Source organism: Monodon monoceros, unplaced genomic scaffold (assembly GCF_005190385.1).
Source record: "Monodon monoceros isolate NGI ecotype Baffin Bay Population unplaced genomic scaffold, NGI_Narwhal_1 Super_Scaffold_5, whole genome shotgun sequence".
Classification (NCBI taxonomy): Eukaryota; Metazoa; Chordata; class Mammalia; order Artiodactyla; family Monodontidae; genus Monodon; species Monodon monoceros.
In genome coordinates, this window is record NW_021703782.1 from 10067561 (window position 1) to 10081383 (window position 13823).

The 13823-nt window shown below is 45.8% G+C and overlaps 1 non-coding gene across 1 annotated transcript; it reads right to left on the reverse strand.

Annotated features, from left to right (window-relative positions):
• Positions 1-2749: 2749 nt before the first annotated feature.
• TRNAG-UCC lies at positions 2750-2822 on the reverse strand. Its single transcript has one exon. It is a non-coding gene; the product is annotated as a tRNA-Gly (tRNA).
• Positions 2823-13823: the final 11001 nt, after the last annotated feature.

Below are 13823 nucleotides of genomic sequence, written 5' to 3' on the forward strand. Positions count from 1 at the left end.
AGTTTGGCATCCTCTCCATCCTTTCACATAAATCATTCCGACTGAATCTGAAACTCCTCTCCCAACATCTACCATCACAATAGAGTGTTTTTAAAGCTGCTGCTCTACTTTAGGGTGTCACCACCAAGCACCCACCCCTCAGCGTGGAGCCTCCTTCCCTCCCCTTCCTTCCCCTGTGGGAAGGTAGCCTCAGGGTCAGCCCAGGCAGGGAATGTTTAGATTCTGCAGCGTCCTTGTGGACCCCTCCTTTCCGAGCTGTAGGTGAATTACAACATGACCTCCTCCTTGGCCCTCCCAAGAAGATCCACAAAATATTCTAGAATCCCAGGGCTTGAAGTGGTCCAAGGATCTTCAGCACTCTCTCATGTGGCGAGTCTGGCTCTCTGATGGACCCGAGACTTGGTGGAGAAGGATTAAAGAAAACATCTGCTCTGACTGCTAATGGATATGGGGTTTCTTTTTGGGGTGATGGAAATGTTCTGGAATTAGATAGTGCAGATGGTTGCACAACATAGTAAATATACTGAAACCCCACTGAATTGTATGCTTTAAAATTGTGAATTTTATGGGAAGTCTATCTCAATAAAAGCAAAACGAAACAAAACAGGAAGAAAGCGAGGAAGAGAGCAAGCAAGCAAGCAACACCTGCCCCAGGTTAAGAGCAACACTTTCTAAGAACAAACTTCTCTTCCATCTGTATTCACTACAGAAGGGCCCAGGAGACTGGCACACTCACGATTTTCCACTTAGATGTCTATTGCCCAAATCTTACACTTTGTTACTACAGGGCAAAGCCACCACTATGAACTCTGAGAAATCAGCATGACATGTGGTCAGTTTTGCATCCTGATGTATGTTGGGGCCTGGAGCTTGATTTTACACACGCTGCAGCAGATGTCGCTGGTTGCCTACTCAACACCCATTCCCCTGTTCCTCCTTACTACACAGTATACTTGATTTTATTCTAGGTGGCAATGTGCTCCACTAAAAGGCTACCTTTCCCAGCTTTCCTTGCAGCCAAGGGTAGCCAATAAGAATCAAGCTGCCAGTCATTGGGTGGGGCTTCCAACTCTTTTAAAGGGGAACAGTTCAGCTAGAAGAGGCCTCTTATTTGCCTTTCTTCCTTCCTCCCTGCCTGGAACACAAATGTGATGGCTGGAGCTTCAGCAGCTATGTTGGATCATGAGACAGCTTTGAGCATGAAAGCCATGAACTAAAGATGGTGGAGCATCAGTATAGAAGGATTCTGGGTCCCGGTTGACTATGGAGCTGCCACACCAATCCTGGATTTGAAACCTCCAACTTTTTTAAGAGAAAAGACTCAAATATTTATTTCAAATGTCAGGATTCAGTTCACTGTTGCTTCATAACAAACCACACCAAAGTCAGAGGCGTTGTTAAACAACAAACCATTTATTTGGCCCTGATCCTTCAGATTGGCGACTTAGGCTGGGATCAGCAGGGAAGTCCTGGTCTCAGGCACATTTGTGAATCTGCAGTCAGCTGCACGTTGGCTGGCTGTCGGTTGGAGGCACCTTGGTTCTCTCCCAAGGGTCTTATCCTTCTTGTGTTTCTCACATCCCCTCAGCAGGCCTGGTCTGGCATGGTCTCATAGCAAGGCTGAGGTGCGAGTGCAAGCAAGTACAATCAAGCAAGGTGCCAAGCAGAAGCATATAGAATCCCTGGACGCCTAAGCCTGGCGCTGGCACTCCCTTTGCTTTGGCTGCATTTATTGGCTAAAGGTCATCCCAAGGCCAGTCCAGAGCCAGGTTGGGTGGAGACCACAGGGTCAGAGGACAGAGGGGTGGCTATACCGAGGCTGTTCACTGGAGCCATTGCTAACTTTAACCACCACATTTTGTTTAAACCCTTCTTGGGTTTTCTGTTACTCGCAGTAGAAAAGCATCTTCCATGATCTCCCTGCCCTTAAGCATCTCATCATTCCCTGGGTGTTGGGGGACCAGACGCTTTTCTGTCCTTGCAGCGGAGGGAAAGAAAAAGTAAGAGTGAAAAGCCACTTAACTTCTCTGAACTTTTCTTTGCTCCTTTACCAAATGGAAGCGTTGAACCGAATGAGCCAGACGTTCCTCTTGGGTTGAATGAAGCTGCCTTTTGTGGGGGGTTGTTTCCTGTACCGCCTGGAGGGGAGGGCAGGAATGAGCCTAGAGGGAGTTTACGGCCACAGTTGTGTATGTGTGTGTGGGGGTGTGTGTGTGAGAAGCTTGCCTCTCGGAACAGCAGGAGTGAACTAGCAGGGGTGCCAGCTGTGGGTGCAAACTGGGTGCTCAGGGTCACTTAAAGTCTTTCTCCTCTGCACTTGGTGGCTGAATCAAGACACCTTGAGGCCTGTGGGCTTCCCTCGGGGGTGGGACCTGGTCTTGGAAAAGCAAGCTGCCCTCTGCTCTTCTGACTGACAGCACCTACTTATTCAAATCATTGGAGAGGAAAGGTCACCTCTGCCCATCCCAGCTCCCCATCCTCTTGCAGTCAAGGGGCCCGAGCCAGGGTGGCCGCAAGCATTAGACTCCATTCAGTTCTTTTTTGAAAAACATTTTAATTTTATTTTGGAGTATAGTTGATTATCAATGTTGTGTTAGTTTCAGGTGTACAGAAAAGTGATTCAGTTATACACATACATATATCTATTCCATTTTTGTCGTTGTTTTAATTTTTAAAATTTATTTATTTGGCTGCACTGGGTCTTAGTTGCCGCATGCGGGATCTTTAGTTGCGGCATGCAGGATCTTAGTTCCCCGACCAGGGATCGAACCTGGGCCCCCTGCATTGGAAGTGCAGAGTCTTAACCACTGGACAACCAGGGAAGTCCCTATATCTATTGTTCATTCAGTTCTAACAGGTAAGTTTGGAGGCAGATCTAGAAGCTCTTAAAACAGCCGCTGGCAAATTTCGGTGGAGGGAGTGGAGGCGGAAGGGACAGCCAGAGCTGGGCTTCCACCATGAACTCCTCGACCTTCCACCTGCCCAGCACTTGTCGCTCTCAAAGGAAAGAGGCCCTCATCACCGGGGATTTGGCTGCTCAGAATTTAGTGATTAATTACAGCACCTAGGCCAGTTGGTCTCCTTAGTAACCATGCTAGCAGGGTCCCAGCTGGAAACGCTGCTTCGTATTTTCAAAGAGGGCAAACCCTCTTCACACTGTAAAACGCCCTAAATCAGAACACAGATAGATTTTGAAAATCGAGAGACTCCCCTGTTTCTCCCCAACCTTGCTTCCCCAAATGGATGGGCTTTTGGGGTATTGGGGGCAAGTTGAGTGGTGGTGATGGTTTTAAATGAAGAGTTAGGCAAATCCAATGTCAAGGCAAAGAGCCTGTTGTTATTGTCACAAGGGTAGGTTTTGTGACCCAGAGCATTCAGCCCAGTGCTACGCCAGGTGACAGGAGAGCAAAAGGGAGATGGACTCAGGTGTCCCGCCCTTGAGAAGTGAGCCTGCGGGACAGGACAGCACACACTCCGGTGGCTTAGAAATGAGAGAATGAGAGCGCACATAATAAGGGGCTAATTACAGATCTGCCTGGAAGTGAGAGAAAAGTTCGGTGAGATGGGAGAGACAGGATATTTGTCTTTTTTTTTTTTAAGAAGATGTTGGGGGTAGGAGTTTATAAATTATTTATTTTTGCTGTGTTACATCTTCGTTTCTGTGCGAGGGCTTTCTCTAGTTGTGACAAGCAGGGGCCACTCTTCATCGCGGGGCTCGGGCCTCTCACTGTTGCGGCCTCTCTTGTTGCGGAGCACAGGCTCCAGACGCACAGGCTCAGTAATTGTGGCTCACGGGCCTAGTTGCTCCGCGGCATGTGGGATCCTCCCAGACCAGGGCTGGAACCTGTGTCCCCTGCATTAGCAGGCAGATTCTCAACCACTGCGCCACCAGGGAAGCACTGTCTTATTTTTTGAACGAAATGTTAAGAAGCTGAGGATCAGTTGCAGGTTCTGAGTGGGTAGAAAAGGGGCAGCTGGGCTTCAATCCGGTTATCAGGATTGGGGGTATATTGGTCTGCTCAGGCGGCCACAGCAAAGCATCACATACCAAGTGGCTTAATGACAGACATTCATTTTCTCACAGTTCCGGGGGTTGGATATCTGAGGTCAAGGTATCAGCAGGGTTGCATCCTCCAGAGGCCTCTCTCCTTCTGTATTCTCCTCCCTGTGTCTTCACGTGGTCTTCTCTCTCCGTGTGTCTGTGTCCTCATCCCCTCTTCTTATAAGGACACCAGTCATATGGGATCAGGGCCCACCCTGATGATTTTATTTCACCTTAATCACCTCCTGTAATGACACTTTCTCCAAATACAGTCACATTCCGAGGTCCTGGGGATTAGGACTTCCACATACACATTTTGGGGATGTGAGAGCACGATTCAACCTGTAATGGGGGAAATGATACTGTGTCCATCAGATAATGGGGATAAAGCCCCAGAAAGGGAACTAAAGGTCACCATGGGACACCGGGTGACTCATGTGCACAGTGGGTTCCTTCCCCTGCGCCCCACCCAGACCCCCAGACCCAGACCCTGGTAGCCCCAGACACCAACCCCTGACCATACATGTCCTGCTTTGCCGTATCATGGTGCGCCCGGCACCCGTGCCGTTCTCAGGGCCGTGTCTTAGAGTCCCATCCTTATAGGGAGGTGTATCCTGAAACTTGGAATGTGAGGATCGTGGAAACGTAAAGGGTGCCACGCTCAGAGGAAAGGCCTCCAGCCACTTCAGGTCAGTATCTGAATGCCGGGGCGTGGCTCCGGCATCCTTATGTTCCATCGTTTCGTGTAAATAAATGCTACGAAACCCCTCTCGAGCTGGTCCCTCTGTTAAATTAGGCACAAGTTTCATCAGTGAGCTTATTTCCTTGACCCACTGGGGGGACCCTTAGGTCTCCCTCAGCCCAAAGCTTCCCTTGGACTTCCGGTGCCATGTTGCCAGTGCCTTCAGGAGTTCTCACGAATGTCACCTCGATGCCCACAGGGACGCTGTCCTATCTACTCTAGCCCACCCCCCTCACCTTTCCAGTGTCACGAACAGCATCCTCACATCCACTCAGCCCTACAACCTGAGTCGTCTTCCGCCCCCTTCTTTCCCTAGCCTTTGTAACCAGGGTGTTATCAAGTGTCATCATTTCATCTTTATTGCCATTTGTCAGAGCTCCCAACCGCCCCCCCCCACTTCAATCTATCCTATACAGAGCAGCTTGCCGAGTATTTTTTATTTTTAAAAATTTATTATTTTTATCACTTTTTATATTGAGGTATAATTGGTTTACAATGCTATGTTAATTTCTGCTGGACAACAAAGTGACTCAGTTATGCATACATATCCATTCTTTTTTTTTTTTTTTGCGGTACGCGGGCCTCTCACTGTTGTGGCCTCTCCCATTGCAGAGCACAGGCTCCGGACGCGCAGGCTCAGCGGCCATGGCTCACGGGCCCAGCCGCTCTGTGACACGTGGGATCTTCCCGGACCAGGGCACGAACCCGTGTCCCCTGCATCGGCAGGCGGACTCCCAACCACTGCGCCACCAGGGAAGCCCCATATCCATTCTTTTTTTTTAATATTCTTTTTCATTATGGTTTCTCATAGGCTGTGGAATATAGTTCTCTGTGCTACACAGTAGGACCTTGTTGTTTATCCAGTTTATATATAAAAGCTTACATCTGCTAACCCCACCTCCCATCTCCATCCCTCCCCCAACCCCCTCCCACCAGTCTGTTCTTTATGTCCGTGATTCTGTGCCCAATATATATTTTTTAAATTTATTTATTTTATTTACTTCTGGCTGCGTTGGGTCTTTGTTGCTGCGCGTGGGCTCTCTCTAGTTGCAGCGAGCAGGGGTTACTCTTCGTTGTGGTGCGTGGGCTTCTCATTGCGGTGGCTTCTCTTGTTGCGGAGCACGGGCTCTAGGCACGCGGGCTTCAGTAGTTGTGTCACGCGGGCTCAGTAGTTGTGGCTCGCAGGCTCTAGAGCGCAGGCTCAGTAGTTGTGGCACATGGGCTTAGTTGCTCCGCAACATGTGGGATCTTCCAGGACCAGGGCTCGAACCCGTGTCCCCTGCATTGGCAGGCGGATTCTTAACCACTGCGCCACCAGGGAAGCCCCCAATATGTTTTTAAGTGACGTTTTCATTTTGCTTCACTACCTTGTTCCAAAATTCGAATTTAAAGGCAAAGGATGATAGAGTCAGAAGGCAGTGGGGGCCCAGTGAACTTGAACTCCAAAGACCCAGGTTTGAGTCCTAGCTTTGCCCCTACCCTGCCATGTGACTTTGGCCAAATCACTCCTGCTTCCAGGACCTTGTCCTCTTATTCTTTGAAATAGTAATCCCTAACAACAGCGGTGTGACATTTATTCAGCCAGTGTAAGTGAAGGGGCTTTGAAAACACTAAGGTACCACACAAATACTACAAAATATAATTACCCCTCAAGACCATCTCGAGCACAACCACTTCTTACAACTAATTAAAAGCTGGCCTTTTTCTTTCCTGAGCTTCCGTAACCCTTTTCCCCGACAACTGCTTGTGGTATTGAGATTTGCAGTTTGCATTGCATGGTGCGCCCCCTGCTGTTCTCTTCCGGTGTCACATCTTGCCTGTCCTGGAGGATTGTAAACCCCTCGAGGGACGCGCTTACATTCTCTCCTGTTCCTCTCCAACTGAGCACAGTGTCAAGCACACTGAAGTCAACCAATCCCACGTACATTGACTGAGCATCAGATATTTGATTCACACAAGGCACATATGAATAAGCAAGAGATTTAGTGAACTATAATAAAAATCTCTGCACTCAAAGAGCTTACAGCCTGGCTTGGAAGATGACCTGTAGGAATGGAAAAAGATGCATAAGACTGTTACAAAAGATACGTGGGTGTTTAGGGGTGATGGATCCCCCTCCAGCTGGGGTGGTGGGAAAGACTTGGCCAAAAGGGAGGATTTGGCCCGGCTCTTGGACGATGGGTGAGATCCGGATAGATGGAGATGCGAGAAAGTGGGTTACAGCGAACAGGCCAGCTCACCTGCAGTGGAGGAGGCTTTGCAGAAGAGGGCGGTCAGAGAAGGGGCTGGACAGGCCGGCTGGGTGAGACAGTCGCAGGCCTGGAATGGTGGCCTCAATGATTTGTGTTCTGTCTTGGCGATCCGAAGACATGGAGAGTTTTTGCTCAGGGGGTGAGAGGCTCAAGGCAGTCTTTGGGGAGCGCTAGGTTAGGGCAGACGGGAAATACTTACTGATTGGGAGAAAGCGGGAGAGTGTCTGGGCCCCTTCTTCCTCCCTCTCCCCAAAGTTCACAGAATGCCATTTCACGAAATTGTATTGTTTTTCACACAAGATGACTATCTTCCCAAAGCTATTTCATGGTTTCGGGAGAGGAGAATACAAAACAGATATATATATATATATATATATATTTTTTTTTTTTAGAAAGGAAATTGTTTTCATTCTTTGCAAAATGAAATAATAGGTCTCTAAGTCCAAGTTTACTGCATCAATTAAAAGACATTTCCTGGGCTTCCCTGGTGGCGCAGTGGTTGAGAGCCCGCCTGCCGATGCAGGGGGACACGGGTTCGTGCCCCGGTCCGGGAGGATCCCACGTGCCGTGGAGCGGCTGGCCCCGTGAGCCATGGCCGCTGAGCCTGTGCGTCCGGAGCCTGTGCTCCGCAACGGGAGAGGCCACAACAGTGAGAGGCCCGCGTGCCGCCAAAAAAAAAAAAAAAAAGACATTTCCTAAGAACCTCGTCGTGACTGTCTCCCTCCCTCATGTCCTCTACCCGCCCTGGGCCTCTGCCGGCCACACTCACTTGCACACAGCTGGTACCTTCAGCTCTGTCTGCCATCATTACAATCAGAGAGCTTTTCCCAAGCACCCACATGAGCTGGTGCCATCAGAATTACTCGCAAAATGTATCTCGTTGAATCACACAAGCACAGTGCCGAAAAAAATCCAAAGCCTCATGGTCGGTTAAGGTAATGGAATTGCTCCTCTGAGGGAAAGGTAGGAGATTAGCCTCTTGTGTCGTATATAACAAAACCCAGTGCAGACCTCCAGGAGGTGAACTATTCCAGACACTAACTGGGGCTGGCCAAAACTTGGCTCCGTTTTACCCTCCGATGGTGAAGAGTTTCCCAGGCCTGGCTCGGGGGCTCAGGCTCCTGCCCTAATGACAGATAAGACTAAATGAGAATGGGACTTCCCCCTGAGCCGGCATATCTGTATTCCAGGCTGCCACGTGGCCTCCACGGGGCTGCATCCAGGACCTGAATGTTTTATGGAACCATTAATAGTGAATTTTCTGCTTGGATTCCCTGCAGCTTGGAGACAAAAGACACCAGAGGGCTCTGAGTCAGGGCTCAGGATAGGGGTGGAAACGTTCTCATTTGCAATTCCATAGCTTTGCACGTGTGCTTGGTCTAAACACACACAGACCATCCCCTCCCCCGCCAACACAACTGTCCGTATTCCTGTTCATGCATTCGACAAACACGGACTACTACTGACCTCCTCTGTGCTGGCACTGTTCTCGGGGCTGGGCACACAGACAAGAAGGAGACAAAATCCCATCTCTAGCACACAGTAACTGTCAAAGCTTGAAAAATGCATTTAGAATGAACACAAAGCAGAACATGCTCCAGATATGAATAGATTCCGGAGGGTTTTAAATGAATGAGTTGATAGATTCTGAAGAGAGAATTAAAAGGAAGGCCAGGTGATTACAACTGGGTAAAATGATACGGACACAGATTGGGTGGGGGGGGCGGTGGGAAACAAGAAAGAAATCAGCGTGGTGATTTTTCCTTCTTTTCAAACTTTTATTTCATGTTCTTACAGTAATATTTATAGAGTAAAATAGGGGGAAACAACATAAGTTTAGATGAGAAAACCTTCAAGATATATCCGGAGTCTTTGCAAGCAATACAATATTCTCTCATACTGAAATGTTTGCTAAATGAATGAATGTTTCATCACACAATTATTCCAGTAATTTTCAGGGATGGAATGACCACTTATGGAACAGAAAATGGTATTTTCCCCCAAAATGAAAATAGTTTTTTTTCCCTGACTATATAAACAATGTGTGTTCATTGTAACAAATAATATTTAGACTATACAAAAAAAGCATAAAAATAAAAGTAAAAATTTATCTGGAGACCCACATAGATATAGTCAACTGATCTTTGACACAGGAGCAAAGACAGTCTTCTCAACAAATGGTGCTGAAACAACTTGACATCCACATGCAAAAAAAAAAAAGAAAAAGAAAAAAATCTAGTCACAGACGTTATACTCTTCACAAAAATTAACTCAAAATCCATCATAGACTGAAATGTAAAACACAAAACTCCAAAACTCCAAGAAGATAACATGGGAGAAAACTTAGATGACCTTGAGTATAAAGGTGACATTTTAGATATGATGACACCAAAGGAATGATCCATAAAAGGAAGAATTGATAATCTGGACTTCATTCAAACTAAAAACTTTTCTGCAAAAGACAATGTCAAAGAATGAGAAAACAAGCCACAGACTGAAAGAAAATATTTACAAAAGACACATCTGATAAAAGACTGTTATCTGTAATATGCAAAGAACTCTTAAAACTCAATAATAAGAAAACAACCAGAATAAAAAATGAGCCAAAGAGTTTAAGAGGCACTTCACTGGTGGGAAAGCAAAATGGTACAGCCACTTTGGAAGTCAGTTTGGTGGTTTCTTATGAAACTAAATACACTCTTACCAAATTATCCAGCAATTGTGCTCCTTGGTATTTATCCAAAGGAGTTGCAAACTTATGTCCACGCAAAAATCTGCACACAGGTGTTTATAGCAGCTTCGTTCATAATAATTGCCAAAACTTGGAAGCAACCAGGATGTCCTTCAGTAGGTGAATAGATAAATACAGTGTGGTATATCCAGGCAATGGAATGTTATTCAGTGCTAAAAAGAAATCAGCTATCAAGCCATGAAAAGGCATGGAGGAAGATTAGATGCATATTACCGAGTGACAGAAGCCAATCTGCAAAGGCTATATACTGTATGATTCCAGCTGTATTACATTCTAGAAAAAGCAAAACTGTGGAGGCAGTAAAAGGATTACTGGTTACCAAGGGTTGTGGAGAAGGGAGGGGTGAATAGGCAGAGCACAGAGGACTTTAGGGCCGTGAAAGATATCCCTAAGTGCAGAACCCAGCACCCCCTACACATTCCAGCTCATCTTGCTTGGCTTCCACATCGACCACTGGGGCTCCCAGCCACTGAAGCAGCAACGAAAACTCTCATGCAGCATCTCCAGAGACACTCTGGGCTCCAATCATTACCCCAGGCCTTCCAGCCAAAGTTGATTTAAAAATGTGAAAGGGGCTTCCCTGGTGGCGCAGTGGCTGGGAGTCCGCCTGCCGATGCAGGGGACACGGGTTCATGCCCTGGTCCGGGAAGATCCCACGTGCCACGGAGCGGCTGGGCCCGTGAGCCATGGCCACTGACCCTGCGCGTCCGGAGCCTGTGCTCCGCAACGGGAGAGGCCACAACAGTGAGAGGCCCGTGTACCGAAAAAAAAAAAAAAAAAAAAAACCTTTTTCCCACATGATCTGCCCCCTCCTCAGCACCTGGAGGACCACCAGGGTTACACTGTGCTTGTCTGTTTACCTGTCAGTCTCCCTCTTTCAATCAGATCATTAACTTCAGGTCAGGGACTGAGTCTTCTTTTTTTGACTCCAGTACCTAGTCAGTGCTTGACACACGTAGGTAAATACTCAAGATTAGTCACTAAATGAATCATCTACCTTTACCCATCCTGTCCTTGAATGATAAAATGTTTTTAAAATAGCAGTGTTCAAGAGAATGAAGAGACAAACCACAGGCTGGGAGAAAATATTTGCATAAGACACATCTGATAAAGGACTGTTATCCATAATATACAAAGAACTCTTAAAACTCAACAATAAGAAAACAAACCACTCAATTTTAAAAAGGGAGCCAAAGACCTTAACAGATACCTCACCAAAGAAGACATACAGATAACAAAAACAGCACATAAGATGTCATCACAAATCATTAGGGAAATGCAAATTAAAATGAGATACCACTACACACTTAAGAGAATGGCCAAAATCCAGATAACTGACAACACCAAATGCGGGTGAGGATATAGAGCAACAGGAACTCTCATTCTTTGCTGGTGGGAATGCAAAATGGTGCAGGCACTTTGGAAGACAGTTTGGTGTTTTCTTACAAAACTAAACACACTCTTACCATATGACCCAGCAACTGCCCTCCTTGGGATTTATCCAAAGGAGTTGCAAATTTATGTCCACACAAAAACCTGCATACGGGTGTCTATAGCAGCTTCATTCATAATGACTGCCAAAACTTGGAAGCAACCAGGATGTCCTTCAGTAGGTGAATGGATAACTACACTGTGGGACATCCAGATAATGGAATATTATTCAGTGCTAAAAAGAAATGAGCTATCAAGCCACGAAAAGACATGGAAGAAGATTAGATGCATATTACCGAGTGACAGAAGCCAATCTGCAAAGACTATATACTGTATGATTCCAACTGTATAACATTCTAGAAAAAGCAAAACTGTGGAGGCAGTAAAAGGATTACTGGTTACCAAAGGTTGTGGGGAGGGAGGGATGAATAGGCAGAGCACAGAGGATTTTAGGGCTGTGAAAGTACTCTATATGATACTATAATGGTGGGTACATTTGTCCAAACTCAGAATGTACAGCACCAAGAGTGAACCCTAATGTCACCTATGGACTTTGGGTGATTATGTCGTGTCAGTATAGGTTCATTAATTACAACAAATGTACCATCTGGTAGGGGATGTTGATGGTGGGGCGATGTGCATGTGAGGGGGGCAGGGGGTGTGTGGGAACTCTCTACACCTTCCTCTCAATTTTGCCGTGAATCTGAAACTGCTCTAAAAAATAAAATCTTAAAAAAAATGTATCTCTTAGAGATAACTTCTATTAATATTTGATTGCATAGACTACTGAACTTTTCTTTATGCATGTATCTTTAAAACCCTACACCATGTTCATAGCAGCATTACTCATAATAGCCAAAAGGTAGTCTATCAACAATGAATAGATAAACAAAATGTGTATATACATACAATGGAACATTATTCAGCCTTAGAAAGGAAGTAAATGCTGACACAGCCTACAACATGGATGAATCTTGAAGACAGGATACTAAGTGAAATAAGTCAGTCACAAAAGGACATATACTGTAGGATTCCACTTATATGAGATAACTACAGGATTCAAAATCATGGTAACACAAAGCACAGTGGTGGTTGCCTAGGGGGTGCAGGAGGGTAGAATGGGGAGCTGTGGTTTAATGGGTACAGAGTTTCAGTTGGGGAAGATGGAAAAGTTCTGAAGATAGATGGGGGTGAAGGTTGCACAAGGTGAATGTATGTAATGCCACTGAACTGTACACTTAAAAACGGTTAAAATGGTCAATTTTATGTTATGTACTTATATATGTATTTTTTTCAAATTGAAGTATAGTTAATTTACAATATTGTGTTAGTTTCAGGTGTGCAGCAGTGATTCAGTTATGTATAAGTATATATATTTCCATATTCTTTTCTATTATAGGTTATTACAAGATACTGAATATAGTTCCCTGTGCTATACAGTACCTTTTTTTAAAAAAATTATTTATTTTATTTTTGGCTGCGTTGGGTCTTCGTTGCTGCGCGGGGGCTTTCTCTAGTTGTGGCGAGCGGGGGCTACTCTTCGTGTGGTGCGTGGGCTTCTCATTGCGGTGGCTTCTCTTGTTGCGGAGCACAGGCTCTAGGTACACAGGCTTCAGTAGTTGTGGCGCACGGTTTTAGTTGCTCCGTGGTATGTGGGATCTTCCCGGACCAGGCTCAAACCCGCGTCCCCTACATTGGCAGGTGGATTCTTAACCATTGTGCCACCAGGGAAGCCCCTATACAGTAGTACCTTGTTGCTTATCTATTTTAGTAGTGTGTACCTGTTAATCCCACAGGCTATGTATATTTTACCACTATAAAAAATGTTCAGTTAAAATAAAACCCTACCACCTTCTCCTCACCACATAACCACCACCCCTACCACCACCACTTGGTTGCAGGTAACAGAAAAACTCACTCAAATTAGTTTCAGCAAAAGGAGGACATTAGATATAGGAATGTGTCCGAGAACCCAAGGGCAGGCATGCGGCTGGCTTTTTAGACTGGGACCAAGAACTAAAGCTTCAGAAACAAGGAGATGCTCTTATCAGTCTCTCTGTCTTTGGGGTTGCCTGGTCTCTCTTTTCTGTATCATTCTGGACGTCTGTTTCTTCCGTTTCTCCATCTGGGCTGTTTTCTCTGTTTTTCCGAGCATGTGGTAGAAGGTGGCTGCCCTTAGCTTCTGGATTTACATACTTGTCTTCTTTGAAAAAACAAAAAAAACCCCACCCAAAACTCAATTTTTAGGTTGCATTGATCAACCTAGAATGACATTTCTAAATGCGAATCGCAAATTCCCAGGAAGGAGATTATTTGCTCCCAAGTGTATCTTGAAAAATTTCAAGCCCATAGAAAAGTTGAACGAATAGAACGATAAACCTTCAATCAATCAGATTCATCAATTAACATTTTGCCATGTTCACGCGCTTTCTCTTTCTCACCCTATACACACACACGCGTGCGCTGTTTTTTGACTAAACCATTTGAAAGTATGTTGTAGATACTATGATGCTTCCCCCGAATTCTTCAGCACGGCCTCCTAAGGTAAAGATTTTCTTCTTCTGAACCACCATACCCTCATCACACCTAAGAAGATTAACCACA